Source organism: Sebastes fasciatus, chromosome 5 (genome assembly GCF_043250625.1).
Source record: "Sebastes fasciatus isolate fSebFas1 chromosome 5, fSebFas1.pri, whole genome shotgun sequence".
Taxonomy (NCBI): Eukaryota; Metazoa; Chordata; class Actinopteri; order Perciformes; family Sebastidae; genus Sebastes; species Sebastes fasciatus.
Genome location: NC_133799.1, coordinates 17247607 through 17272894, shown reverse-complemented (window position 1 = coordinate 17272894; position 25288 = coordinate 17247607). Strand labels below are relative to the sequence as shown.

The following is a 25288-nucleotide window of genomic DNA, read 5'->3' as shown; positions in this document are numbered from 1 at the left end:
TTGTCTCGTGGGAACATCCAAGTCTGTCTCAGTTTGGTTTGATGCACCAACCCGCCTCCCTCACACATAGTGACCCCTTTGCAATGTTAAAGACGAAACCATGGTGTTCATTTGATCCAAGGACAGAGGTAAAAACAGTTTGGGATGCACGCTCTATAAGATAGCACCATTAGTAAACATTCGGTAAACATCCTCAGCCCAATGTTATCTTATTTACCCTGCACACATCTCTTGGTTTCATTTGCATGCAGGTAACAGTTTTCACACTTTACTTTTGATTTCAATTATTCATTGTTTTTGTTGTTTTATTTACGTGATAACACCTGGTAGAGAAATAGTCTTTTCAGTCTGTTCCAAAGGGGAAGTCAGGGAACAGACTCGCAGCACTCCTGCTGACTGGAGCTGGTGGGGATTCAATGTCTTTCTCAAGGGCACTTCGTCGGGGTTCATTCTTGTCATCATGGGGGCATTCTCCAGTCACAGCGTGGTTTCCCAATAAAGCAAACTGCCAGGACAGCTACTGGAAGTAGTAATGACATCCTCAACTCTTTCCTGCTCCTCTCTTTTTTTTACCAGTAACTACCAGCTCACTACAGACCACGGCTGCTGCAGTGGTGAATGGGCTCTCGTGTTTTACTGCTAGATTTGGCCGTGAATGTGAAGACTGCGATGTTGGCATTCCCAGCATCCCTTCAACAGCTTCAGCAGCGACAATGACGAGCAGCTCTCACAGCTCGGATGTCTGTGACTGTGAGACAATGTTGTTTTTCCATAACGATGATGGCTGTGATAATTGTGGCGATGGCAGATTAGATGATGACACATTGGCCACTTTTCTGAGGCAAGAGGAGCCATATTGCTTTCAGCAGGGATGGTTATTGGCAAACAGGCTAAAGTTACACTTGATGGCAGGATTACTGACTGTAAAGCAGACAGAAGAGCAAAACTGCAACTGTTCTTATAGTGTGGAGAGAAAACTGTTAATCTCCCGCTCAACAAGCGGTTACGTCATTGTCTTCATTGTCATCTTGAATTTTTTTCAGTGATTGAGTTGAGGAAGCACTTTTTCCCTCTATACACCTTCTGTCTTTGTGCTTGAATGAGCGTGATGCATGATTGACTCCATCATTATGCAAGTGATTTACTCAGCAGTCATAACTGGTTTGCATATTTACCTGAAATGAGGTGAAACTGTAGGACTGTTTTGTTCTTAATGGTTCTCATTAATCTGTCAATTAATGCAGCGTACTGTAAAACGTCCCTGGTTGAGTCATGGTCTAACTCTTCACAAATAGCTTTACTCACTTCAGTGGTCTAGGCTCTCAACTTTATACAAACTAATGTCGACTGCCTGCATGGTGCAGGTTTGTCAACATGCTCATAATCACAGAACGCTTTGCGGTGCATGCTTTGCTCAACAAATGCAGCTACATTCAACTAACGTTAGCCACCAACCTAAATTCATATATTGATGTAAAACCACGTCTCGCAATCAGTGTTTCCATTATATACATTTTGCAGCGGCGGCCCACTGATATGACAGCTACAGTAGCTTGGAAAATAGCAATATAGGGCACTGAATACGGGGCATGCAGCGGTCCCTCCGCCTTTCTACCCGCCGCTAGGTGGAGGAGAGCAGTTGGCAGCACCGGAGATGGACCTTCAGCCAGCGCAAACCCCAGGACCGCGCCTATTTCCCACCGGATCACCAAACTTTCTGTTGCTGCCTTTACACAGATTAGACCTAGCGCTGCGCTGGACACCAGCCCGGGGTGAACCCCAGTGCTACAACAAAACCCTGAAAAAAATCCTAGAGGAAACACTGGCAATTTATTTTATAAATAAAATATGACCTACCGGTCTAGGAAGAGAGACAATTCAGATCGGTTTTGAATGACCGACCAAGGTTGACTCTTGTTTTCACCCGTGTACTGTATGACTGTCCCTGTTAGCGTTTTTTGTTCTTCGGTTAAATCTTTTCTTTTTATGCTCAAAGTATATTGTTAAGATAAGGAAAAGACCATCATCTTGGTTAAGTATTGAAAAAGTCAATGCTGACTTGAAACACAAGATGTTTACTTTTTCAATATGTAACAAAACCACAATCTGTCTTAACCTTAACCAAAATGTTTTAGTAGTTTAGAGAATACTATAAAACCAAGACGAAACCGACAGAAGGGCGTGACTCATAGAAAAAGATACAATTACAAATCCGTCTCCTACTTCAGCACCAAGATTCTAAGATGTACAAACCTCAGTCAAATAAATGATCAATGAGTGAGACAGACTAGACCAAGATATTCAACTAAACAACTTCGCTGCCCCAGCACTCTCGCTGCTACTAAGGGATGGAGAGAGGATGGCAGGTCAACAAGGGGCATGCATTTTTGTCATTTTGCTAATGTTGTGACTACTATCAATCAAAAGCCGCTAAGAGGCTAAGTACTAGGCTCTTGACTGTGACACGTTAAAACAATCCATAGTTATTTCCGATGTGTGTTATGCTGTTTATTGAACGAGAAGAACTACAAACGATAACTGTACTGGAATGAATAATGCAGGGGACGTGCCAGTCAACAGAAAATGACAGAGCCTAGCCCACCCTCTTTGTCTCAATCTGGGCAGTTAACATAATTGAGTTAGCAATTACACATCCTTGGGTCATTCTTTGAAGTCAGGCATTGGGTATTGGGCTCTACCATAGCTGTGCTTTGTCACAGATTTTCTGTGATTTGACATAATCTTGAGGATTATTCAATTGAGCCAGTGCCCCTCAAAATGTCTGTCAATGCCACGGCTCCAGATTATAAGTACATATGCAATACCCCTCATACACATGCCTGTGGTTGCCCTGTCGCTCACTGACTGTTTCACCAGCTCTGCCTGGATGTTTGGTTTTTGGCACTGATAACAATGCGCACTTCTATGGCAAGCACAGTGGTGTTATTTGTTGCTACGACGCTGATGGCTGTGATGATGGTGGCGGTGACAGTGAGAGCAGTATTGGCTAGCAGAAGCAGCAGGCACCAGATCCCCTCCTGTTTGTTCAGAGAGACACACAGCAAAGCTTTACTGTGTTCAACCCAAGGCTGCAAACCCCCAGTAAAACCAAAACACTGGCACTGGTTAGAGCACATATTGTTTTCATGCCATTTTCCAAATTCATGCCCGTCTGCCTGAGTGTTTGTCTGTGCATCTGTCTTACTGTCAGCCTGTGTGTCTATTTATTTGCCTGCCTGTTTGAGTGTCATTATTTCCTGCTTGTGTATTTGAAGGCTTTTGTAAATATACAATGTTCCTGATTGGCTTTTGTGTTATTGCCAAAGATATGTATATAGACAAAGACCACATACTCTCGTTTTATGTGTTTCCACATGCATACTGTATGTCAGTGCATGTGCAGACATTTTGCCTGCCTTCCTGAATGTCTATGTGTACGTGCAAGGGTTGTGCGAGCCCACATATGTGTGAGTGGGTGATTTCGGCTCTGCAAGCCCAGCACCCAACCATCTGTCACACAGGGGCCACCGTGTTCTGAAGCCAATCATCTCCTTCCAACAGCTTCTAGGATCCTCGCTCTGCTTTCCAACAATGGTCCGGCACGCCAAACACACATCCACACACAAACAATGACAACGTCTGCCACATGCTCCTATCAGCAGGCACACACACACACTCACACACACGTACACGCACACACAAACTTAACAATCACACAGACGCTTGCCTTGAAAAACTGTTAAGGCCCTTTCCCTCACTGGAGAAAATCTGGCTTTCATCGCAGTTCCAAGTAGTCGCTTGTTTGGTAGTTCAGAGGCGCTGCGATTGGTTGCTGCCATCAGCTGAATAGTTTGACAGTTAACAGCTAACAGTATTTCATGTTAAGTATTGCATATAATGATCATGATGATGATGATGTAATTACTTTCACGTTCAGGAATAGTTTGACATGTTGCTTCTGTGCCGAGAGTTCGATGAGAATACTGATACCACTCTCATGTTTGTGTGTTAAATACAGAGCTACAGACAGCAGCTGGTTAGCTTAGCTTAGCATAAAGACTGGATATGGGGGGAAACAGCTAGCCTGGCTCTGTCCAGAGACAACTAAATCTGCCTGCCAGCACGTCCTTAAACTCAGTAAATAACACGTTACGTCTTCTTTGTTTAATTCATACGAAAACCCAAAAGTGTCAAAATGACAAGTCCCCTTTGGACAGAGACATGCTTGCCATTTCTTTTTCCTTGTGTTTGTGTCAGACTCGGCTAACTGGCTGTAGCTTCACATTTAATGGACAGATATGAGAGTGGTAACGCCCTGCAAGAAAGCAAATAAGTGAATTTCCCACAATGTAAAACTACAGTTTCTTACAACTAGGGTTTCCTCGTTGTAGCTCCCACCATCATTTCTATCCGTTACACCAACATCAAAGTTGATGATCATAACCACAAGAACAAATAGGCGTAAATGTGTAATTTTACAAAACACGTATTTAAACTTATTTCTAACTCACCGTACAAATCTAGCCTTTTTTTTTTTTAAAGCAAGTTGACGTAGCTATGATGCGTAAAAGGCAATATGTATGTGTCCATAAGTCCATCAGTTTGACAGTTTTTGTGATAGCCTACTATCACAAAATGAAATCACAAGACAGCACGACTGGAAGCCTGTTAATATTCTGCATGAAAACAGTTAAAGCCATATGCTAAGCTAATTACATAAATAACTGGGCTTACTGGTGCATTCAAAGCTATCTCTCGTGCAAAGTCTCTTCAAATGAGCGTTGAGCAGCCATGCTCGCGAGTCACGTTCACCAACATCACAACCAACACCAAGCATGTTTGGCTGGAAAGAGGTCACATGAAAAGAGATGCGTAAACACAGATGTAGGATTCATCTGGAGATGAACAATACTATATGTTGTAAGCTTCACTTAAATGGTCAATTTATCATACATTATGGCACTTTAGGGCATTATTGATCGTGCATCGTAGAGAGGGCAAAATTATTGTACAAATACAATAATTATCGTACATCTGGCAGCGCAGAGGGAGAGAGACCCCTCCTCTGTTGCTCTTCCTGACGTTACTTCCTGTATTTGTTCCCATTTAGGGTTTTGTCGGGGAGTTTTTCCTTTCCTGAATCGGGGGTCTATGGATCGGCAGTGTTGTATGCTGTACAGATTGTAAAACCCTTTAAGACAAATTAGTGATTTTAGGCTATATAAATTGACTTGACTTGCTGAGATCTTGGAATGCAGTGACATAATGAAAAACAGGTACAATGGGAGAACAAACATGAGCAGTGGAAAACAATGCAAGTTGTAAACAAATCCCCAGTTAATCACACCTAATTGGAAGATAAAACAAAGATAAAGTGTAAAATGATTAAACTGTGTGCTGTAAACATCGCAGCTTACAGACCAATTTACTGGTTCAACTTTGACTCATCGTACTTGGCCTAGTTGTGCACACTCACAATTGTTCCTGTACCTTCAATGTGAAGCCATGCACCGCATTCAGAGATCTTACTAATTTGGTAAGTAAAACAGACGTTTTCTATCGTAAATGAATCATAGTTCTCCTTTAAATGTTAGTAATGCATCCCCTTATACTGCACAATCATTTAAACACTTGCTATCCATCTATATTATATCACTGTGTCTATCTATATTATCTTCAGATTATTTGTGTATATGCTGGGAAGCTTGTTTCTCTATTCCAGTTGTGGGCTTAACTTCATAACCCACGAGGATCAAAAAATGTTCACCTTATTTTATTTTTTTCCTCACGGTTCACTTGACAAGAACATCCAAAGTTCAAGTGTGAACTGACAGGAACTTCAATATAGAACAGTATGTCAAAACACAGAGCCACAACAACAACAGCTTGTGATATGGATAGAGTTGACCAGAAATGGCAGCAGCTGTCAAAAACTGCTGGAGGAAAGGAAGCAAAACCACCTACAACCTTCTAAGAAATAAAATGTCGACAATGCCACTCGTGTTCCTACATAGTACATACACAGTGAAATATCAAGTGTCCTCAGATCCAACATAGATTTTAGATTTTCTCAACACCTTCCAGCTATTTGTGTTGCCACGCATGCAATTTTGGCCGTGCTTGCAATTCACTTCAAAAAGACAAGAGTTGTGCGGGCGGTACATTATTTTGTCAACATCCTGGCTGATATCTCATTGGGGAGAATTATGCATTGGCATGTTTGAAGTAATTTGTGAAAGGTTTCTCAAGTGTTATCATCACTTGGGAAAGGATTGGCACTGTCCTGAAATATTTTTTTTACCATGGGATTACTCTCCTTGGACAGTAGAAATAGTCTCTGTTTTTCAGAAGCGTATGTCAGTATTTCACACGCCATTGAATATCTCTGCACAACTCTTCAGGACCTGCACTCTTACATATATTTGGGTTTCAAATCAGGGCCCACTATTGGCCTCTCATAAATCTCAATCATTTCAGAATCAAAGTCATTTTAGTCAGCCCATTCTTAAAAAACACATATTATGGTCATTTGGTTTGCAGCATCAAAGTTGGTCAGACTTGTAAGGCCTTGGCTTTAGACCTCAGGTGCTGCTATGCTGAGCATCCATGACCTTCTATAGCCTATAACTTTACATTTTTTCATTCTTCACTTCATATACTTCATCATTTTACCTCATATGAACAACAGAAACCTCTTGAATAATGTATCCCTCTCACCTCAGAGCATCAACTTGTTTAGAAAATGTGGCCTGACAGAAAGATGTGTAAGAACACTGAATACTGTAATTTGATTGGAAGTGGTGAAGACACATAAAGCTGTATATGTCTACTACTGAATCCACAAACAGTTACTAAATCCAGGTATCAATTACTGCAAAAACAAAAAGGGATGACTATTCCCATAGCTTTTCCATACATGTAGCTGTTGACTCTTTTACTGATGAAAATCAGAGGTTTCTCAAACCTATGCTGACCTATTAAAGCTACAGTTGGTAACCTTAATAAAAAATACCCTTTTGCACACACTGTCATTATATCCTGACAGTAGTACATGAGACAAATAATCTGCAAAAAATCATCATGTTCTTCTGTGTCCTCCTAGTGCTCCTAATGGCATTTGTAAGATTCCACCGCGAAACAGCCAAACAGCTACCGTGGTGCTGACGTAGAAGCTAGGTGGCTCTAACGCTAACAAGCTGTGGCGATGCTTGGCTCGCGATTGGGTCGGGCGGGTGTGTAACCCACAACCCGCATGATTATTAACAACTGACAGAAATATTACGTGCAATAGTCCGTCTTCTCTTCCCCTCTCTCTGTCGCTCTCTCTCAAATACACAATAATGTTTAAGAATCACATCCAAGGGGAATGGACCCACAGAGGAGAAAACTAATGGGAGAGCACCAAGTTGAGCACAGTGAATCACTTTGCCCCACAGATTTGGGACAAAGGTGGACAAAAATTCCATTCCCTGCAGTATTTTCTTTGAGGAGAAATAAGCAGTCCTCTACTGTGGGCATATTTCTTTTAAAGGAGAGCTGCCTGTCCACTCTCCACTCCCCTTGGTGTTTTTTCCCAAGGAGAGCAGGCAGTTCATTCCTGTCACTGTTTCTATTTAAAGAGCACCAGGATGGGATACTGAATATGGGAGACATGACAGCGTGACCCAGGTAACTCACACTGGTCTTAAATTTGATCTCCACAGTACAGTAGCTGGTGTGTCCTTTCATATAGTAATGACCTTAAGCATGAAATACATAGCTCTCTACTCATTATAGGTAGAATGTACTCAAAGCAGAGAGAGAGAGCATTGTGTGAAATACACTCACAAATGGCCATTAAGGCAAGGCAATTATTTTGGTAGCATCTGCAAATATTTTTCACACATTGTTAGAGAGTTAAAAAAAATCTCCCTCTAGAGGATATTACCTTATAGTAAGAGAGGTGTTGCACATACAGTATGACCACGTTCAGTATCGGCCTGTGTCTTCACCTTGTATGCCTCCTTGCGGTCCGGTCGCACGAAGGCGTGTGAATGACACAATAATGCGCGAGGCAAAAGCGTGTAAAAAGAACGCTCTTCTTGCTTTAGGTGTGTAATTTTCACGCCATGTAGTCTGTACTGGCTACAATGTAAATGCATCCGCGTGAATATGCAACGCCAGAGCTAGTGATGTAGAATTAAAAAAGGGAGGAAGACCGCTTATGGCTGGCGGGTGGTGGAGGTGGGTCCAACAAACCCAGGACTTTCAACCAGGAGACCATGTGATCGAGACCGGTGTTTCGTTCACGTTTACGACATGTTTTGTAGTGACGCTTGTCACATTTTCCGTAATGATGTTATGTTGTTTACATACATATTTTACTTAGTTTACCTACTTATTTTACTTAGTTTTCCTACTTATTTTATTTAGTTTACGTACGTATTTTACTTAGTTTACCTACTTATTTTACCTACTTATTTTATTTAATTTACGTACGTATTTTACCTAGTTTACGTACGTATTTTACGTATGTATTTTACTTAGTTTAAAAGCAAACTAATGTGCATACTTGGTTTGTGTAACCTGTGTGTGTGTACTGTAAGTAAGAGAGAGTGAAACTGTGTTTGAAAGATTGGTAGAGTGGTAGTGATGTGTAGCGAAGATAATCTTAATAATGTTGTGCAGCGTGTGATGTACTGTTATTTTTCTAATCTTGTGCGTTTGTGATTTGAGAGCAGATAATGTGAAATTGTTCCTTGTGTGTGATGCAACCTGATTTAATAATCTGTCAAAATGTAATCAGAGCCAGCATTGAGAACTACCATTGTTGAAGCATGAAGCATTCTTAACTTGGTTTTAAATTTCCGATCTGAAAAATGAAATTGGTGGGTAGAATGCTATTATACCTGAGAGGAATGAAGACCAAATATGTGGAAACCACAAACAAGCTGTAAAAAAAACAAATCCCCTTTATAAACTTCAATGTTCAAGTGAAGTGGTCTGGCAACGCAGACTGTGGCCTTCTGCGCAGTGAGGAGAAACTTCTACGGTCATCCTTCACTCTGTTCTCAACAAGCAGAAAATTGTGGTAGGGTGCATTTTCTTCGCATGGTTTAGGCCCACTTCTCTGCTTAAAGGACAAAGAAGATGTGACTAAATACAAAACCAATTGGAGTGGTCACAGTGCTCCAATCTGCAGGGCATGAGTGCTCTCTGAATAGTTTGATGAGCATCCCAAGAGATTTAAAGGTCCAGACACTTTATAATCTACAAAGGCACACTGAAGCTGATCAAGTGAACTCTGGTGGAAGTTCACTTAACCCAAAGAAGAAAAAAGGTCCTTGTGATATCTTTCAGTGCGAGTAGTTTTGATTTGATGTGCTGAGGGGTTTTGAGGTTCATCTCTGAGATTTCTGCTGTCACAGAATTTTGTTTGTGGTGCTCAAAATATTGGAACGGTGACAAAAGTTTGCACAAGTTACCTTTCAAAGAGATATTTTAAATCTTACTTTATACTTTTTTGACCTCGTAAGAATTAGACTTTAACTTACAAAGTTCTTGCACACTATTAAGTGTTAGTGACAGGTAGGTAGGATCCAAAACTCTCGGCCGAGTCCTTGGACAGAGAGTACAAATGAACCAAAGATCAAAAGAAATATTTTTCTGTAAAGGCATTTTGTAGCAACAACTAGTTGCAAGTATATCATTTTGTAAAAGATTTTCTAAAAGGTTTTCTCAAACCTATTTTTACTGGTGGTGGTAGGATTTCTGGTATATTTTCATATTGAATATATTCTGCATTTGTTTAATGGTTCTGCTTTCAGCCTCTGCAAGGAAATATGTATATTCTTTAAATTAACCCATTATAAACATGGGTAACACTTTATAATAACAATCATTTATAATTGGTAAATTGATAGTTAATTAAAATGTTATTTTACTGTTAACAAACCATAAAATCATAATTAATAATGTCTACTAAATATTAGTAATGCTATAATTTATGTTATTTTATTGTTGCACATATGACATTTTAAACACTATATTATAGGCATTTGTTAATGTAATTACGAAATGATTTGTAAACCTTTGAGAAATTGTTTGTAAAACATATATAAACATTACATGGATAGATAGACCAGATATTTGTAACACTTTGTTAATGGTTAATAATTAGTTTGTAAACCGTATATAAACATTATTTGGATGGCTACTATAAAGGAGTAACTGATGATGATAATACATTGTTAAATGATCAATTAATACTTTGTAAAGCATCTATAAACATTATTTAGGTAGATAGTTAACACTTTGTCTATGGTTGATAATTGGTTTCTGGTCCATCTAATGTTTATAGATGTTTTACAAACGATTTCTACCAAATTAACAAATACTTAACATAGTATATAAAATATTATAATGTGTACAACAATAAACTGTTAATAAATACTTTACTAATATAATCAAAATGTAATAGTCTCATATCAGCTATGATACAATATATCATTTATAAACTAACTATTTCATATTACACAAACTACTGATAACAGAATTTATAGCATTACTAATAATTTGTAAACAAACATTAATAAAAATAATTTCATTGTTTGTTAACAGTAAAATAACCATTAACTAAAGTTTAATTAACTATCAATTTACCATTTGTAAATGATGGTTATTATAAAGTGTTACTTCAACAGGTTTTACATCAGTTTCTGTTTGTTTATTTTTTTATATATATTTTTTATGTGTCACTGTCACCAGAAAAAAATCTTTTACTTTTCATCTGATCTCATCTCATGTTCCAATAAATCTAATTTATTTGTTTACGAGTGATTTGGACATCTGTGAGTAAAGCTGATCATACATGTGATATGGTTTCCCCCCACTGGCAGATTTGACAGTTAGTGGTTATTACCTTTCACTGGGAGAGGTTTAGCTTGTCCACTCCTTTTACAGCAGGTCAATTAGAATCCAACCGAGTAGTGCACTTCACTAATGGAGCACACTAAAATCTTTGACCCTCCTGATTGCACTGTGTGTCCACTAACAGTATAATGGGCTAAGAGTGCTGAACTACTCATCTACTGTAAGTGCCGGCCATTAAAAGTTAGAGGGACCATATCTAAGTCAATATGATCTATGAGAGACTTAATAGCCACTCAAAATTTAGATTCATTCACAGCCCAGCTCTTGGGTAGATGTAGTGGTAATTGATTTTTACAAATTATAGTGCAGCTGAAATGTGCAGGATTTACTGTAGGTATCCCTTCGCTTTGATATTGTAATCTATCAAATTTGAGCTGCTCATTGGTTTTTCATGAAAGCATCTTACAACATCAGCAAAATGTTGCAAACATTACTGCAGATGTAAAGAAAAACAGACGGTACAGTATATACTGTATTTGTTTTATGTAAAAACCCAGTCTTCTGTATTGTTAATACACATCTACTCAGCAACAAAAGTTCCTCCTCCCCTCACAGATGAAATGGACGTGCTGCCATTTTCAGGAGTCAGCTCTTCTGTCCGATCTCAGCATGGTCAAATTCCTTAAACGCATTCGCAAAGACGAGGCTTCCTCAGCAATCCGCTTGGATGGCAGACCAGCTCAGCTCCTGCCCTCCGAGTTGTGCTGCTATATATTGAACCGGTATCTGATTCACTGACCTTCTCGCTGCCTCATGCCTTGCTAATGTAATCTAGTGCTGCTGCTGGCTCATGTCTCTCTGGCAGCTCTCTCTCTCTCGCTCTCTCTCTCTCTCTTTCTTTACGCTTTTCTTCTTACGCGTGTAAGCAGCCAGGCACACACACACACACACTGTCTCACACACACTTCGTTCAGCAGGTCTCAAATTGTGTATCTGCTTTTTTAGTTTGTTGCTTTAACCTCTCCCCCACTAGGGTCAGTTATCGTTGGAATTGTTTTTGATACTCATGCCGATATGATACCTGGTGAAGATAAAAAGAAAGTACCTTACTTTGAGAAATATAACCACTATTTTTAGGTTGTAGCAGGCTCAGGTATAAAGCTAGAGGAGGCTAAATAACGCTCCAAACTAAATTTTTGTGAGGAAAAACTGGCATGGCCATTTTCAAAGAGGTCCATTGACCTCTGACCTCAAGAGACATGAATGAAAATGGAACAGATAAATAATGTGTGATTTGTGATTAACTATGGACAATCATGCGATTAATCGCGATTAAATATTTGAATCCTTTGACAGCACTAATGAACATGTTTCTGTCGGAAAAAAAAGAAACGCTTTATTTAGAGAGTATCTATTATGCTTTTATGCTTTTTCCTTGAGTGTGGTATATCGTTTTTTTGTGCATGTAAAAGGTCTGCAAAGTTACAAAGCCCAAAGTCCACGCCAAAGGAAGTTACTCTCCCCCACAGAAACACTGCTCCTGAACTGCTTGAAACACCTCGCTTGAAGTCCTGCCTTTTCTTCTGTAACGTAGTGATGTCACCAAGTAACACATTTGCATAATACCTGCCTAGCGGCTAGTTTGGCACACCCTCAAACAACATGGGCCAGCTGACCAATCAGAGTAGATTGGGTTGACAGAGAATAAAGATTTTTTTTTTTTACTTTAAAGCATGTAAACATGTTCAAGTAGAAACCCAAAATACAAGTGTGCACCTGAAAATGAGCACGACAGGTCCTCTTTAAGAAAAAAGCAATACAAATTACTAGGTTCTTGTAATTTGCATATAAGCACTAACCTGACCTGCTTATGTTGTTTCATACCTGCTTAGTTTCTTTTCTTCTTTCTCTGTGTTTCTTAATGATAAACAAGAGATTTACAGAAAGGTCTTCAGTGTTTGACAAAATCCTGCTTGAAATAAGACATCCCATCTGCTTTATATTTAAGTGGGTGACTAGCTGGTTTGTGGTTGTGATGCTGAGTCTCTCACTACCCTGCACTCTCTCATTCCTGATTCATTGTGCTATCCGGGGAATATGTATCAACATTTTTGCCTCAGGCTATTCAGCAGTCCAATCTATAAATCAGGCAAAAGGTACGTATACTCTGTCCTAAAAAGCAGAGATCCAAAGTATGGAGGCCAGAGATAATTTGCCGCTGCATGCCCAGCCACAAAGCACCAAGTCCAGCCTTTCAGCAGCTCTGGCCGACTTCCCTGAAGAGCCTGCTGGATGTGGACATTGTAGGAATGAGGGAGGACAGTGAGTGGAGTCGAAAATAACAGGAAAATGAGATAGGGAAGGGGGTTTAAGTGCAAATTGTGGAACAAAAAGATGATTGAGGAGGAAAAAGGGGATTTTTGTTTGGCCAAATATGACCATGTATCTATCAGACATCTACATGATTGAAAAGATGCTCATACAGCACTGATTAGAAGCATAAATACCCTCCTACAGAATATATAGGCACACACACACACACACCTAAGCAGGTGGAATTTTGCATGCATGGCTGCGCTTCCCTTAGCTGTGGCCACGGTTGCTAGGCTACGGGTGATTCCAGTCTTTGGAGGGGACCTGACATTAGGGAGAGCAAATTGACCACAGGAGGCTTTAATCTGCCGTGAAACAGCAGCTGGAGCTCACACACACACACACACACACACACGTGCCAGTAGTGGGCTACTCTAATTCAACATTATAAACACACATGAATGCAATCTACATATGACCCTCTCCTTAGCTCCTCCTCTTCTCTTGCCCTCTCACACAGATAGTCATACACACACACTCTTAGCTATAGCAACTAGCGTCCTCTTTGGGCCAGAAGCCTGACCGTCATGGGACACGCTATTTTCCCATGCAGGCCCAATATGGAAGAGTCTCTTGGGACAACAGAGTCTTCTAGTCTGTGTACATGTGTGTGAAGGTAAAGATGGGTCCATGTACCTGCCAGCATGTGTAAGATGTCAACCAAACAATTCAGTAAAACCTTTTAAACTAAAGTCTGCACGTTGAACACCTCCTCTTGCAACACACTTCTAATAGAAAAATACAGGCGTAGGATTGGAGACTTGACTTATGTCTCATTAAAGAATAAGACTGGTGATATTCTTTATTTTTCCTTAATGTCAACCAATCCCATGAACGGACAAAAACCAACAATAGAGTAATTTCCTGTGTAACCTAAGCCTGATATGCATAGCTCTTTCCTCTGGGCAATACACCTCCATTGTTTTCAAAGCAAGGGATGATGTACAGCGAGCCGGTCATTGTTGCGAAATAAACCCCAACAGGGCGATGCAGAACCCCGACGCCCTGAAGGGGTTTATTTCACAACAATGAACCGCTAGCTGTACATTATCCCGCTTATTACACGGCTACTTACATAAGAAATCAATAATTTGCCAAAAAATGGTCCTCCAGAGCTCAAGATCAGAACTGTGTCCATAGCAACGGTCTGCTATAAAGGGATAACAGAACGCAGAGCGCTGTAAATGACCAATCAGAATCAAGTATTCAACAAAGCCTGTGTAATAATAACTATTAAAACACATCAGTGAGCCACACTGTTCCAATGGATGACATTTTCCTTCATCACCATGAACACCGTAGTTTATTTTGACTCAATCCCATAAACACTGTCCTGCTGCCGTAGACATTCACTATAGAGCCAAAATGTGTATTAATCCCCAACAGATGCACTACTTACTCCTGTTTGATTAATGTTTACTAAAAACTACAGTGCCTTGCTTTTTGAGGAAAGTACTTAACCATGTTTTAAAAGTTAACGTATAGTATTTGTTACCCATTTTTAAAGATATATGTGTTCAGTATGAACAAATGAGTTTGGGTCTGAGAGCCACAACAGAGTAGGGAAGTCAGAAAGAGTATTAAGAGACGGACACATTGTTCTGGTCTTTTCATGGGATAGTTGACAATAAAGATGTAAACTAACACCAGCCTTATCCTCTAAGTGCACAGCATACAGTGCGGTGAGTTTGACATAACCGTTCTGTGCAGAGCATCTTGGACGGGGTCAGTCTCCTCATTCATCTCAAAGTCCATCTAATTAAAATGGATGAAATGTGGTAATAGTTGCAGGCTCCATCCCACTCCTGCTCCAGACACAGACATCACTTAGATAATCTCTTTAACGTATTCTTGCTCAAACTCTTAAATTTGTTGCAATTACCATGTATTTGACCATTTTCTCTATGCCTGCATTATCTAGAAGTCTCTTAAATGAACCTGTAATGCTATCTGATTTAATTGCCAGTGCAGATGATTCTGCTTTATGAGCAATAGCCCATTCACCCCAGGGGTATATCAATCCTAATGCATCTATTAAAGTCTGCCTATGACACTATTATGATTAGTCACTTTGTTGTTCCTGGGCTGGAACAGTACAAAATCGGAATATGAATAAAGAAATACTGACATGATTATCTATTGTCACCGCACATTAATCACTGCTAATCTCCATTACTGTGATATTAAATGTATCCGCGTGTCCTTTTTGGACGTTCTCACCTTGTTTTTGAGAAACAGATGGTATCAAGCAGTGTTAAATAATTATTCCTGAGAGGGTGTCACTGTTGTTTCTTTGATGCAGAAGCCTAATATACATGAACTGATGTCATTTGGCTTTCATGTCTGGGGATTTGCTGTAACAAAACAATTCAGCGTGTTGTTGGCTGTCGTCCACCACTGGAGTCTTTACCCAGAGGATAGGGACTGTGTGGTAACATTAAGTTTCATATTTGTACTTTAGTAACAGTTTAGATTCTTTAACTAAAACCATTTTATATCCATAAACTGGACCTCTGCTTTGTGGTAGGTCCTATAAAAAATCCTATATTGCCCTTTCACCTGCCAGAGAATAGCTGGACTAACAACCCCACCAAGTGGTCAGGTGAGTCATGTCCATACCCAGACATCTGCTCATTTGCTCTCCAATTAAATCAGCAACAATTCATATTAATTAGTGATTAATAATCTGGGTAAACAGCAGGAAACTGGAAGTAGAATGAAGCAGGCATTGATGGATAGCTGGCAATGTTAGCTGAAATTTATGTTTACAGCCATATCATCTTTCCTCAAGTGAAGAATTAACTTTTACTAATGTTTTTAGCATCACACATTTATAATAAAATATGCACAATATGGTTGAGTTAGAAACTATAACTTACTTCACATCCGACAGATTCTCTTCTAAACTTTGTGAACTCGCCTTAAAAACTACAATCTGTATGACAGTGACACCATATTTCCAGTCCTCGGGGAGAGGGAGAACATTTTCACCAGTATCACATTCACATTTTAATCTCTCACATCTCCTACAAAGAGTAATAGAGTTTGATGCATTCTCATGAATTATTCATTCAGATCGTTATTCTGTTCACTTTATATTTTGTCATTTACTTTGGATGCTCATCTTACAAGGAATCTGCATTCCCAGCAGACTGAAGCACTACCTTACTCTCTCTGGAAGCATACAGGTGATTTAACATCACAAAACTGAAGGATGCGTCTGTGCCATCGCGAAGGCAAAAGTATCAAGTTATTGGTTTTCCTGCATCATAGAATATTTGAGGGACATTATGCCCACATATGGAGAGGAATGTGTCCAACACTTGGTGACACAGATCATCAAATTATCCAGAGTTTGTATGGCAGAAGGTGCTTTAAACCAGAGGTTGATATCAGATTATACAGCAACACAACAGTAAATTAAATTGTGTTTTGGTCTACAGTACAATCTGCGAAGCCTCAAAAAAAAAATGTAATCTGTGAAACCAGGCAGTTGCCGTCTTGTGAATTCAACGCAAGATTTGGCTGACATTAACCTCATCAACTGTACACCGAGCCATCCACACCAAACCAGAGGCATCTTCAAGACTCCCTCAAGCACCTTTAATGCATAACTGTTTATGAGCTGGCACAAAGATGCTCTTAAAAGTAGTTTTGCACCTCCATAAAGTTGGGGGACTCAAAGGACGCATTAAAAACAGAATGGTTAAAATCAATGCAGCAAAGGCCAAGCTCCAAAAAACTGCTGTATCCTACATTTCCCATAATCCAACCAATATACCATATTTCCCTTAGACCCTCTCTGCCTGGTACTATGAGCCTACACATCTTTCAAACTCAACACTTCCAGTTCATAATGCAATTTTTTTTCTTATTTAGACCAATGCCCACAGGCCTGCATTTACACAGTATGGTTCTCAATGTGGTTTGACTGACAAAAAAACTCTATAGGCCACACACAAACATGTACACAAATTTTACAACAACAACAACCTCATGTACCACAGTACCACATACTGTACTGTGGCTTACATGCTTCTAGCAGATTCAGTACATTTATTACCTCAGTAAATATTGTAAACATTAGTTTATGGTCTCAATCACTAGTTTCAAGTCTTCTTCAATACAGCATGATGTTCATTTAGTAAATTATGGTCCCATTTAAAGTCAAATAGACCATAAAGCAGGGTATGCTTTAGGGCGTGGCTACCTTGTGATTGACAGGTCGCTATCACGGCGCTGTCCAGACTGGGAGTTGTCCGTGTTTTCGTCTTACAACTTTAACTCTTTCAAAGTGTGTTTTCAGTTCATGAAAGTTAATTGTAACATTTTGGTTACTTAAAAATGTCTTAATCAGCGTTTGGTTGTGTTGAGCTCCACGCTCTCATGTCACTTATGGTTGTAAAGATCTCTGGGATGGAGACGACCAAAAACCAAGATGGTGACGGACAAAATGACAAACTCAAAGCTTCAAAACAGCAGTCCACAAACAAAAGGGTGATGTCACGGTGACTACGCCCACTTCTTATATACAGTCTGTGATAGATTTGCAGTACACAGTGATAAAATGCTATGGTTTATAAATTTTTTGCCTCAGTTTTACTGTGTATAATATGTACAAAATAACAGTTAACCTCATACATAGTAGATTTACTGTGTGTATTAGTAAAGTACAATGGTTTACAAACCACAGATTTAAGCCCATGTTAAATGCCACTGTCAACTCCCACTGATACATTAGTCACACATGGCCAATGTTAGGACTAATGTGAAATGGCTGCAGAGAGAGTTCTCCTATCTACTGCAGCCCACCACTGCTTCAGCACCTTGGACAGCGCTACTCCACTCAGCATCTCGACACACGTAACAGACTGTCAAAGAGCAATCATACTAACCACTGAGCGCCAGAATACAACAAGGTGTGACGGTGTAAACTGCGGTTTATGAAAAGAGTATCACATAGCGGAGATGAATGCAGAACAGAAATTATGTTCATAATAAGCATCACAAGCTGTGCAAACAGGCCAAACAGAACACTACCATTATTATATGAACAAACATACAATCACAGCACAGAGTTACAGTACTGGAATGCAGGTTTTTACTCAGAGCAGTTTCTTCATTGACCTTTTGTGTGCACGCTGATTTATCAAGTCCTCAAACTCTGTCAACCTGATCATCGTCTCGTCTCGTTTCCACATAGCTCTGTGTATGTATGCGAGTCAAACAGAAGTCTATTCATTCCTATGGGAACCACTGTGATCTACGATGTGTTTTCTAAACGTTCTTTTTTTCACTATGGTTAAATTTCCACACTGTCACATCCCTAATGCAGATAGAATTGCATTATTACCAAAAGCAGCTAAACCTTAGGTTATAGTACTGAATATGAAAATACCATAGATTACTTGAAGCATATACTGTACATGACCAGGAACACGTGATAACCATCAAGTGGTGATGTATTGATTAGCACCGTACCGCACATCTCTCTGTAATAAAACTGAATTCTGTGGATAAGGAGGTGCTGCAGGTTATTGACCTCTCTCCCTGTGAGTTCAGTCCACATCCTCTGGCACGTTCTCTTCTGCTGCTTTCTCCATCTGAATGAGATCAGCATCTTCATGACCTTATTACAGGCAGAGGAGGAGGAACAGTTTGTGTTTGTTTTGTGACCATATGGCCCCATTAGTAGGGTAACGGCCCCACAGCCCCTCCAGGACACTCCAGAAATTCATTTCTGAATTTCTGTGTGTGTGTATGTGTGTGTAATGACCTTGGAGACCCTCCAGGACACTTAACACTGCCCCCAGTGGCCACTTACACAGATGAAGCTTCTCCATGCGCCATTTGGCCTGCGACCACTGCTTGGATTGTGAAGCTCTCACCACACACACACACACACACACACACACACACACAGTGTTGCCGATGATGACAGAAAGATGATGAATATTGAAACGTGATAATGAGGACGATGATGAATCTATATCTTCATTCTTAAAACTTCTTCCAGTAACTGGTTACATGATCTCCACGGCACTAATGGTGCTGAGTGACGAACACTCATTTTACGACCCGAGGTCTGGATAAACTCACAGAGGAAGAAACAACAAGATTATGTACCCGTTCTGACCACCTCAGTCAGTATTGAATTATGACTCGGTTACAGGTTAAGGACCTTGATATTTAGTTTCCTTCAAAAACACTCAGAGAAGACACTGGAGACCAACCAGTGAGACACTATGAACTTATGAGAAACCGAACGAAACTAATTCTGCCATTAAAATGTACATTAATTAATATGCTATGATTAACTAACCATGTGAAAAGTACTGAAGTTATGGTGTACATATTGGAACTGTTTGGGAAGCCGTCAGTTCTTTCCATCCTAAGGCCCAGAGGCCCACTGCGAGCCCGACACATCCCAACATGCTGAGAGCGATTTCCAGCAGACCTGAGAAGCAAGAACCTCTTCTGACACCTGGGTTCTAATATGCTACAACTAAGACTAAAGAACTTTGAATCCTGCACGCCAGATCTCTTCTCTCTTGCTGCTCTGCTTTTCCTGCCTCCAGTTCCTGACCTGTCGACCACTGCGACCCTGCGCTGTCTGAAATGCCCTGCAGCTCCACTGCAATCCTGTGATGCACAAACGTGCTGAACACTTTGTTCCAGCAACTATAAAGAGAAACAGACTTTAAAAGAAAAGACTTTAAATGAAAGACATTTTGAAACTGGCAAAGATGCCGATGGCAAAGATGTGATGGCGAAGATAGCGGAGACAGCCAGAGAAAACGGTTACCAGAGCGAGAGATAGAAGAATACGATCCAAACCGAACTTCTAGAATAAAAGTCATCCAATAAGGACCAAAGAGAAACTGCTACCACTCCCATCAGCGCATCCAAGTTTCATAAGTTGAAGTGAGATGCTAAATGCTAAACGGACCCGCCACATGTTTTTTTACACAGAACCACCTGAAAAGCCATCATTGGAAACTGTTTGGAAAAGGGCAGGCACTTTCAACAAATACGTAGCACCTGTCAATCAAACTCTTGCCAAAGCCAGTCGGGAGAAGAGCGAAAACATCTTTTCCATCGAGAAAAGCCTTCCGTGCCGTTCTTTGCTCTTCTTTCAATGAAGCTAGATGCTAGACTACGTAATAACTTATAAATAAATAAATGATAATCAATAAGCTTTAGACCTAAAGTAGGCTTCAATCAACAAATTGAAACACTGAACAGATATCAGTCACTGAATCTACCTGGTAATATGTGGTCCGATTTCATTCATAGATGGGGCGGCTGTGGCTCAGAGGGTAGAGCAGGTTGTCCACCAATCGGAAGGTCGGTGGTTCGATCCCCGGCTGCTCCGGGTCGGCAAGTCGCGTATAGGTGGCATACACTGACAGCCAATGAAATTGCAGACTTATTAACGCTGTCCAGGGTGCTGAAAACGCCGCTCTGGTCCAGCAGTTTTCTCCTGAATATTTAAGAATTATTATCTGGAGCATGTTCGAATCCCACTTGGTACAAAGTCTGTGATACATTGTCAAAGATAATGAGCTATTTGGGAATCAAGAAATGTGAGTCTTAGTTTGTTATTTACTTCTTCTGATTATCATTAGATTAGACTAGTCTGGTTATATCAAGTTCTTGACTTACTTAAAGCTATTAACCAATTATATTAGAGTTTTCTTCCTATGTGTAACATTTAAATTGCAAATACTTAATTACTTCAATTAGAGACTTTACTGTTCACTATAAATTATTAATTTATTAATGAGACATGTAGACATTAGTGAATTAAATGTATTTATTAACCACAACTGTAACAGTAAATATTCAACAGAGCCCATATTGCAAGGTCACACATATATCACACAAAAATGTAAGGTAAAGTAAATATAATATTGTATATAATAAATGTAATAATTATTTACATGAGCAAAATATACAGTATATACAGTGGAAACCGGTTACAGTGATCACGGTTACATTGATAAACCGCTTATATGGGGCAGTGGTGGCCCTCCCTCATTACCACCACTGAGATGCCCTTGAGCAAGGCCCCCCCAACCGCTCTAGTGGAGTTGCTCAGTGACCAGCAGATCAGACTGTGGTTGTACTGGGCAGCTTCCAGGTGTGAATGTGTAACTGTGTGAATGTGATCAGGGCGTTCCTGAAAAAGAGAGCATTGCCCTCAGTGAACCTCCCCCTGAATAAAATAAAGGTAAAAACAAATAAATAAAATATGGATCAAAAAGCTTGGGACAGAATCATTCCTATGCAAATGCTGTTTAAGCTGTGGAGGAGGACAGCTGGGGACAGCTGATGGCCTGGGTAATGGCTGACCTGGTCAGGCAAGAAGAAAGACATAGCAAATTATTAAGATTGTGTGTTGACTTGATTCTATCTCTTTGACACGCACACAGCCAAATCAAGAACATTCAAATACTTACTTTGAGCTCTTGGCGGTTGCAGCGGCGGTTGAATGGGCTCTGCAGACGTCTCAGGAGAAATCGGAAGTGCCTCTGACACTATATAGAATATTAAACATTTCATTATTATTCACAGTAAGATAAATAAAAAACTTGACTATGACATTGTGCACCAGTATCTGATTTACATCAATGAGAACAGTTCCGATGGACACTACATATGGATATTTTTAAGATGCAAATACAGTTAAAATAATACACACCTGGAACAGTGACAGTTGTCTCTGTTGGCAAGGGTCCTGGTGTTTCTGGCATCAGGAACATCAGCTCCTGAGGAAGGGGCACAGGTCTCTTTACCATCGGCAGAGCAGGGGCTGCAAGGAGATAAGGACCACAAAAAGTAATCAATTATTGGTTTATAACGGACATAATCAGAGGGAATATGACAGAAAGGTTTAAATGGATAAAAAGAAATATAATGCATTTACCATCTACTTGTGAACCCGTCAGTTCAGTTGGTGTGGACAGTGTAGCAGATGGTACTACAACAGAAAAAATCTTGTCAGTCATTTATATTTTGACAATATAAAAAAAACTGGTGTTAGTAAAGGCATACATTATCCATCTTTTACTTCACCTGCTTATCTCAGCCTTATATAGTTAAACAGACTGTTTGTTACATTAAAGTATAAAGAATTTCATTCATACACATGCAGTTTAGTTCTGTATGGATAAATATTTAGTAGTCAGTCATTACAATTTAGCCTAAGCAGGGGAAGCAACATGGCACACTGCAAACACATGCATACAAGTGTTAGTAACCACAGCAGTCCTATATGTATATATATATATATATACATATATATATATATATATATATATATGTATATATATATTCATCATATAAGTCTAAAAACTGGAATAAAGAGTGCTACTTACCCTCGCCATGACTGGAATCAATTCATAGTCACTAGGACAACAAGTTGAACAGCAAAACACAAACATGACCAGAACATGGTCAACATGAGAAGGAACGGTTTATGTCATGCTTCGGTTTGGGATAAGAATTCATGGTCCCAGAGTCTCTGTCGACGACAGGACGTTTTTGTTTGGTTAAGAACCTCTTTCTGTTCCCGAAGCCTGTCGTCTGGCAGTTGATGCTGATGGTGCAGAAACAGCTGTAAAACACAAACAAAAACAATTAAATATAAACTATATAGAATACACAATTAATATTAAACAGGCTGAACTGTAAATTATTTTGAATCTTCAGGCAGTAGAAACAAACCAATATAAGACAACAAATGTTTACTCACAGCTCTGCACATGTTGCTTAGAAGGACAGATACCCAGCATCGCTCTCTCCAGCTCTTCATCTTCATCCATCACTGTGATGCAAACAGACAAGAATTAGAATGTACTAAAAATATGGCTTTACTGCACTTAGGATAGTATGAATAAAATCACCACTGAAATAATGGAAGACGAAGTTTACTCCCTTTGGTGTACTAAAATACACTGGATACCATGACAGCATATACATTTTTTTGACAAAACAAATGGAAAACAAGACCCACCCATGGCTTCAGAAGGGGCCTGTGAGGCATGTGTCACCAGAGAGGAGCCAGAGGGGGAGGGCAGCTTCTTCTGCAGGTACACTTGTAGTTTGTGCATCTTTGTTCCTGGAGCACAGCTTTTCCTCATAATAAAGGCTGCATAGCCATCATCCCTGCTGTCCCAAATCTCTCTACAGGTGCTTTTGGCACGAGAGCCAAAACCAACCAGCTGGTCATCCTCTGATGCTGCTGCTGCTGCTGCTGCTGTCACAACTGGCTTTTGTTTCTCATAATTGAGAAGAGACTGGATTTCTTGAAAGCTGAGGGCATAGCTCACAAATGACAGCAGGCTGTCCTTGCTGTGCCTCCCTGCCATGAACACTCCTGCAGTCTCCTCCTTTTGCTGGTTCTTGATTAGGTAGATGGTATACCCAATGTCATTTTCAAGGAGCCAGCGGAAGGACTTCCCTTTATATTTCCCAAACTGCAGGATGTATTCTCCAGCCACATCAGTTTTATCTGAAGCATCCCCTCCTCTTAAAATGATCACAGTCAGTGCATTTTTCCTGACCAGCTCCTCCTTCACGGGTGCAGACTTGTCCTGTAGAGAGGGGTTGTCTTTAAGGAGTTTGGCTGCATCCGTTGGATCCTGACGGAGATATCCGAGTGGTCCCTTGCGGAATGTGACACTCATTCTCCCAGGGAAAAAAAACGTTTTCTGCATTTTACCTGTAATGAAGAAAAGCATATTGATCTATTAATATGTTATAGACAGGCATTGTTTTCATAACAAATGTTAATAGTGAGGGTCTCAAGGGAGAGCAGGAATTAGGAGGTTCACATCTCAGCTCTAGCCCCTTTACTGTCTACATATTCTCACTGTATTTATCAGGGTTTTGAAGAAAGAAAAAATTATATCAAATACCTTTACTTTAATATTACCTTTACTACTTTGTATAGTACCTTGATTAAGTGCCTGCCTTTGTGTATGTCTTAACGATGAGCTCTGGTTGTTGAGGCAGATCAGCCCCCCCCACCCCCAACCAGTGATTCAGACTCAAGTAACACTGAAGTGTGAAGTGTCTTATCCAGCAACGCCCTGCATTCAATTCACCTTTCCTATCCCAAACAGACATGCATTAGACTATATTTGATATATTCTGCTTTTGACAAGCTCAGACAAACGTGGCCTATTTAGTATTTTGAAAATTGTAATATGGTATAGAAGCATATAATAAGTGTTAAAATTAAGCATGAATAGTACGTTGTACACAACATGACAAAGTATGAAAAACCCTGAGACATTGGTTCTCAATTAATAAACAATATTCTGGTGTTCTCTCATTTTAACAGAGGTGGAAGAAGTACTCTGATCTTGTACTTCAGTGATAGTACTGATACCACAGTGTAGAAATACTCTGCTACAAGTAAAAGTCCTGCATTAAAAACCTTAAGTATAAGTACATGCTGTGACAACAGCAACGTTATACAACGGAGACTGAAAGTAGTCGACGTAGCGTTAAGTGCAAACACGACGACTTTATGATTCATATGAAGCTTGTTCATTTATCATTCTGTCAATGTGTGTATGTAAAGTAACGTTAGTGTGTCCAGAGTAACGTTATATCTAACCTTACTGCTGATGTAAGCTGCTGATATACCGTAGTTAACGCTACATTAGACATTAATGTTAACTAACAACGTGATGCTTTCAACCTAAGGAATGTTAAGTTTCGTTAGCTTGTAATTCATCCCAAAGTACCGCAGCAGCTCGACACAATAAACTGAAGAAACACGGCTAACGTTAACTTTATAGCGTCCACAGAAGCAAGAACACGTCAAAGGGCGCCAAACAAACAATAGCGGCCAAAGATATATTGCATCCGTAGTGGTTCAGCACTACCATAGAGAATGAATGGCAATGTGTTTAGGGCGCTTTAGCTAAAGAATCCCCGGGTGCCGATGGGTGAATGCTGACATGTAGTGGTCGGAAGACTAGAAAAGCCCATTTACCATTTACCATAAATGGTTCATGGTTATTCATTACACTCATTTATTCATTTGCAT

At 39.9% G+C, this 25288-nt stretch overlaps 1 long non-coding RNA gene across 1 annotated transcript; it reads right to left on the bottom strand.

Moving 5' to 3' along the window:
• Positions 1-21301: 21301 nt before the first annotated feature.
• LOC141768596 (uncharacterized) lies at positions 21302-23086 on the bottom strand. Its single transcript, XR_012594107.1, has 6 exons — positions 22982-23086; positions 22605-22843; positions 22154-22207; positions 21929-22039; positions 21687-21764; positions 21302-21579 (listed from the first exon to the last, which is right to left on the bottom strand). It is a non-coding gene; the product is annotated as an uncharacterized LOC141768596 (long non-coding RNA).
• Positions 23087-25288: the final 2202 nt, after the last annotated feature.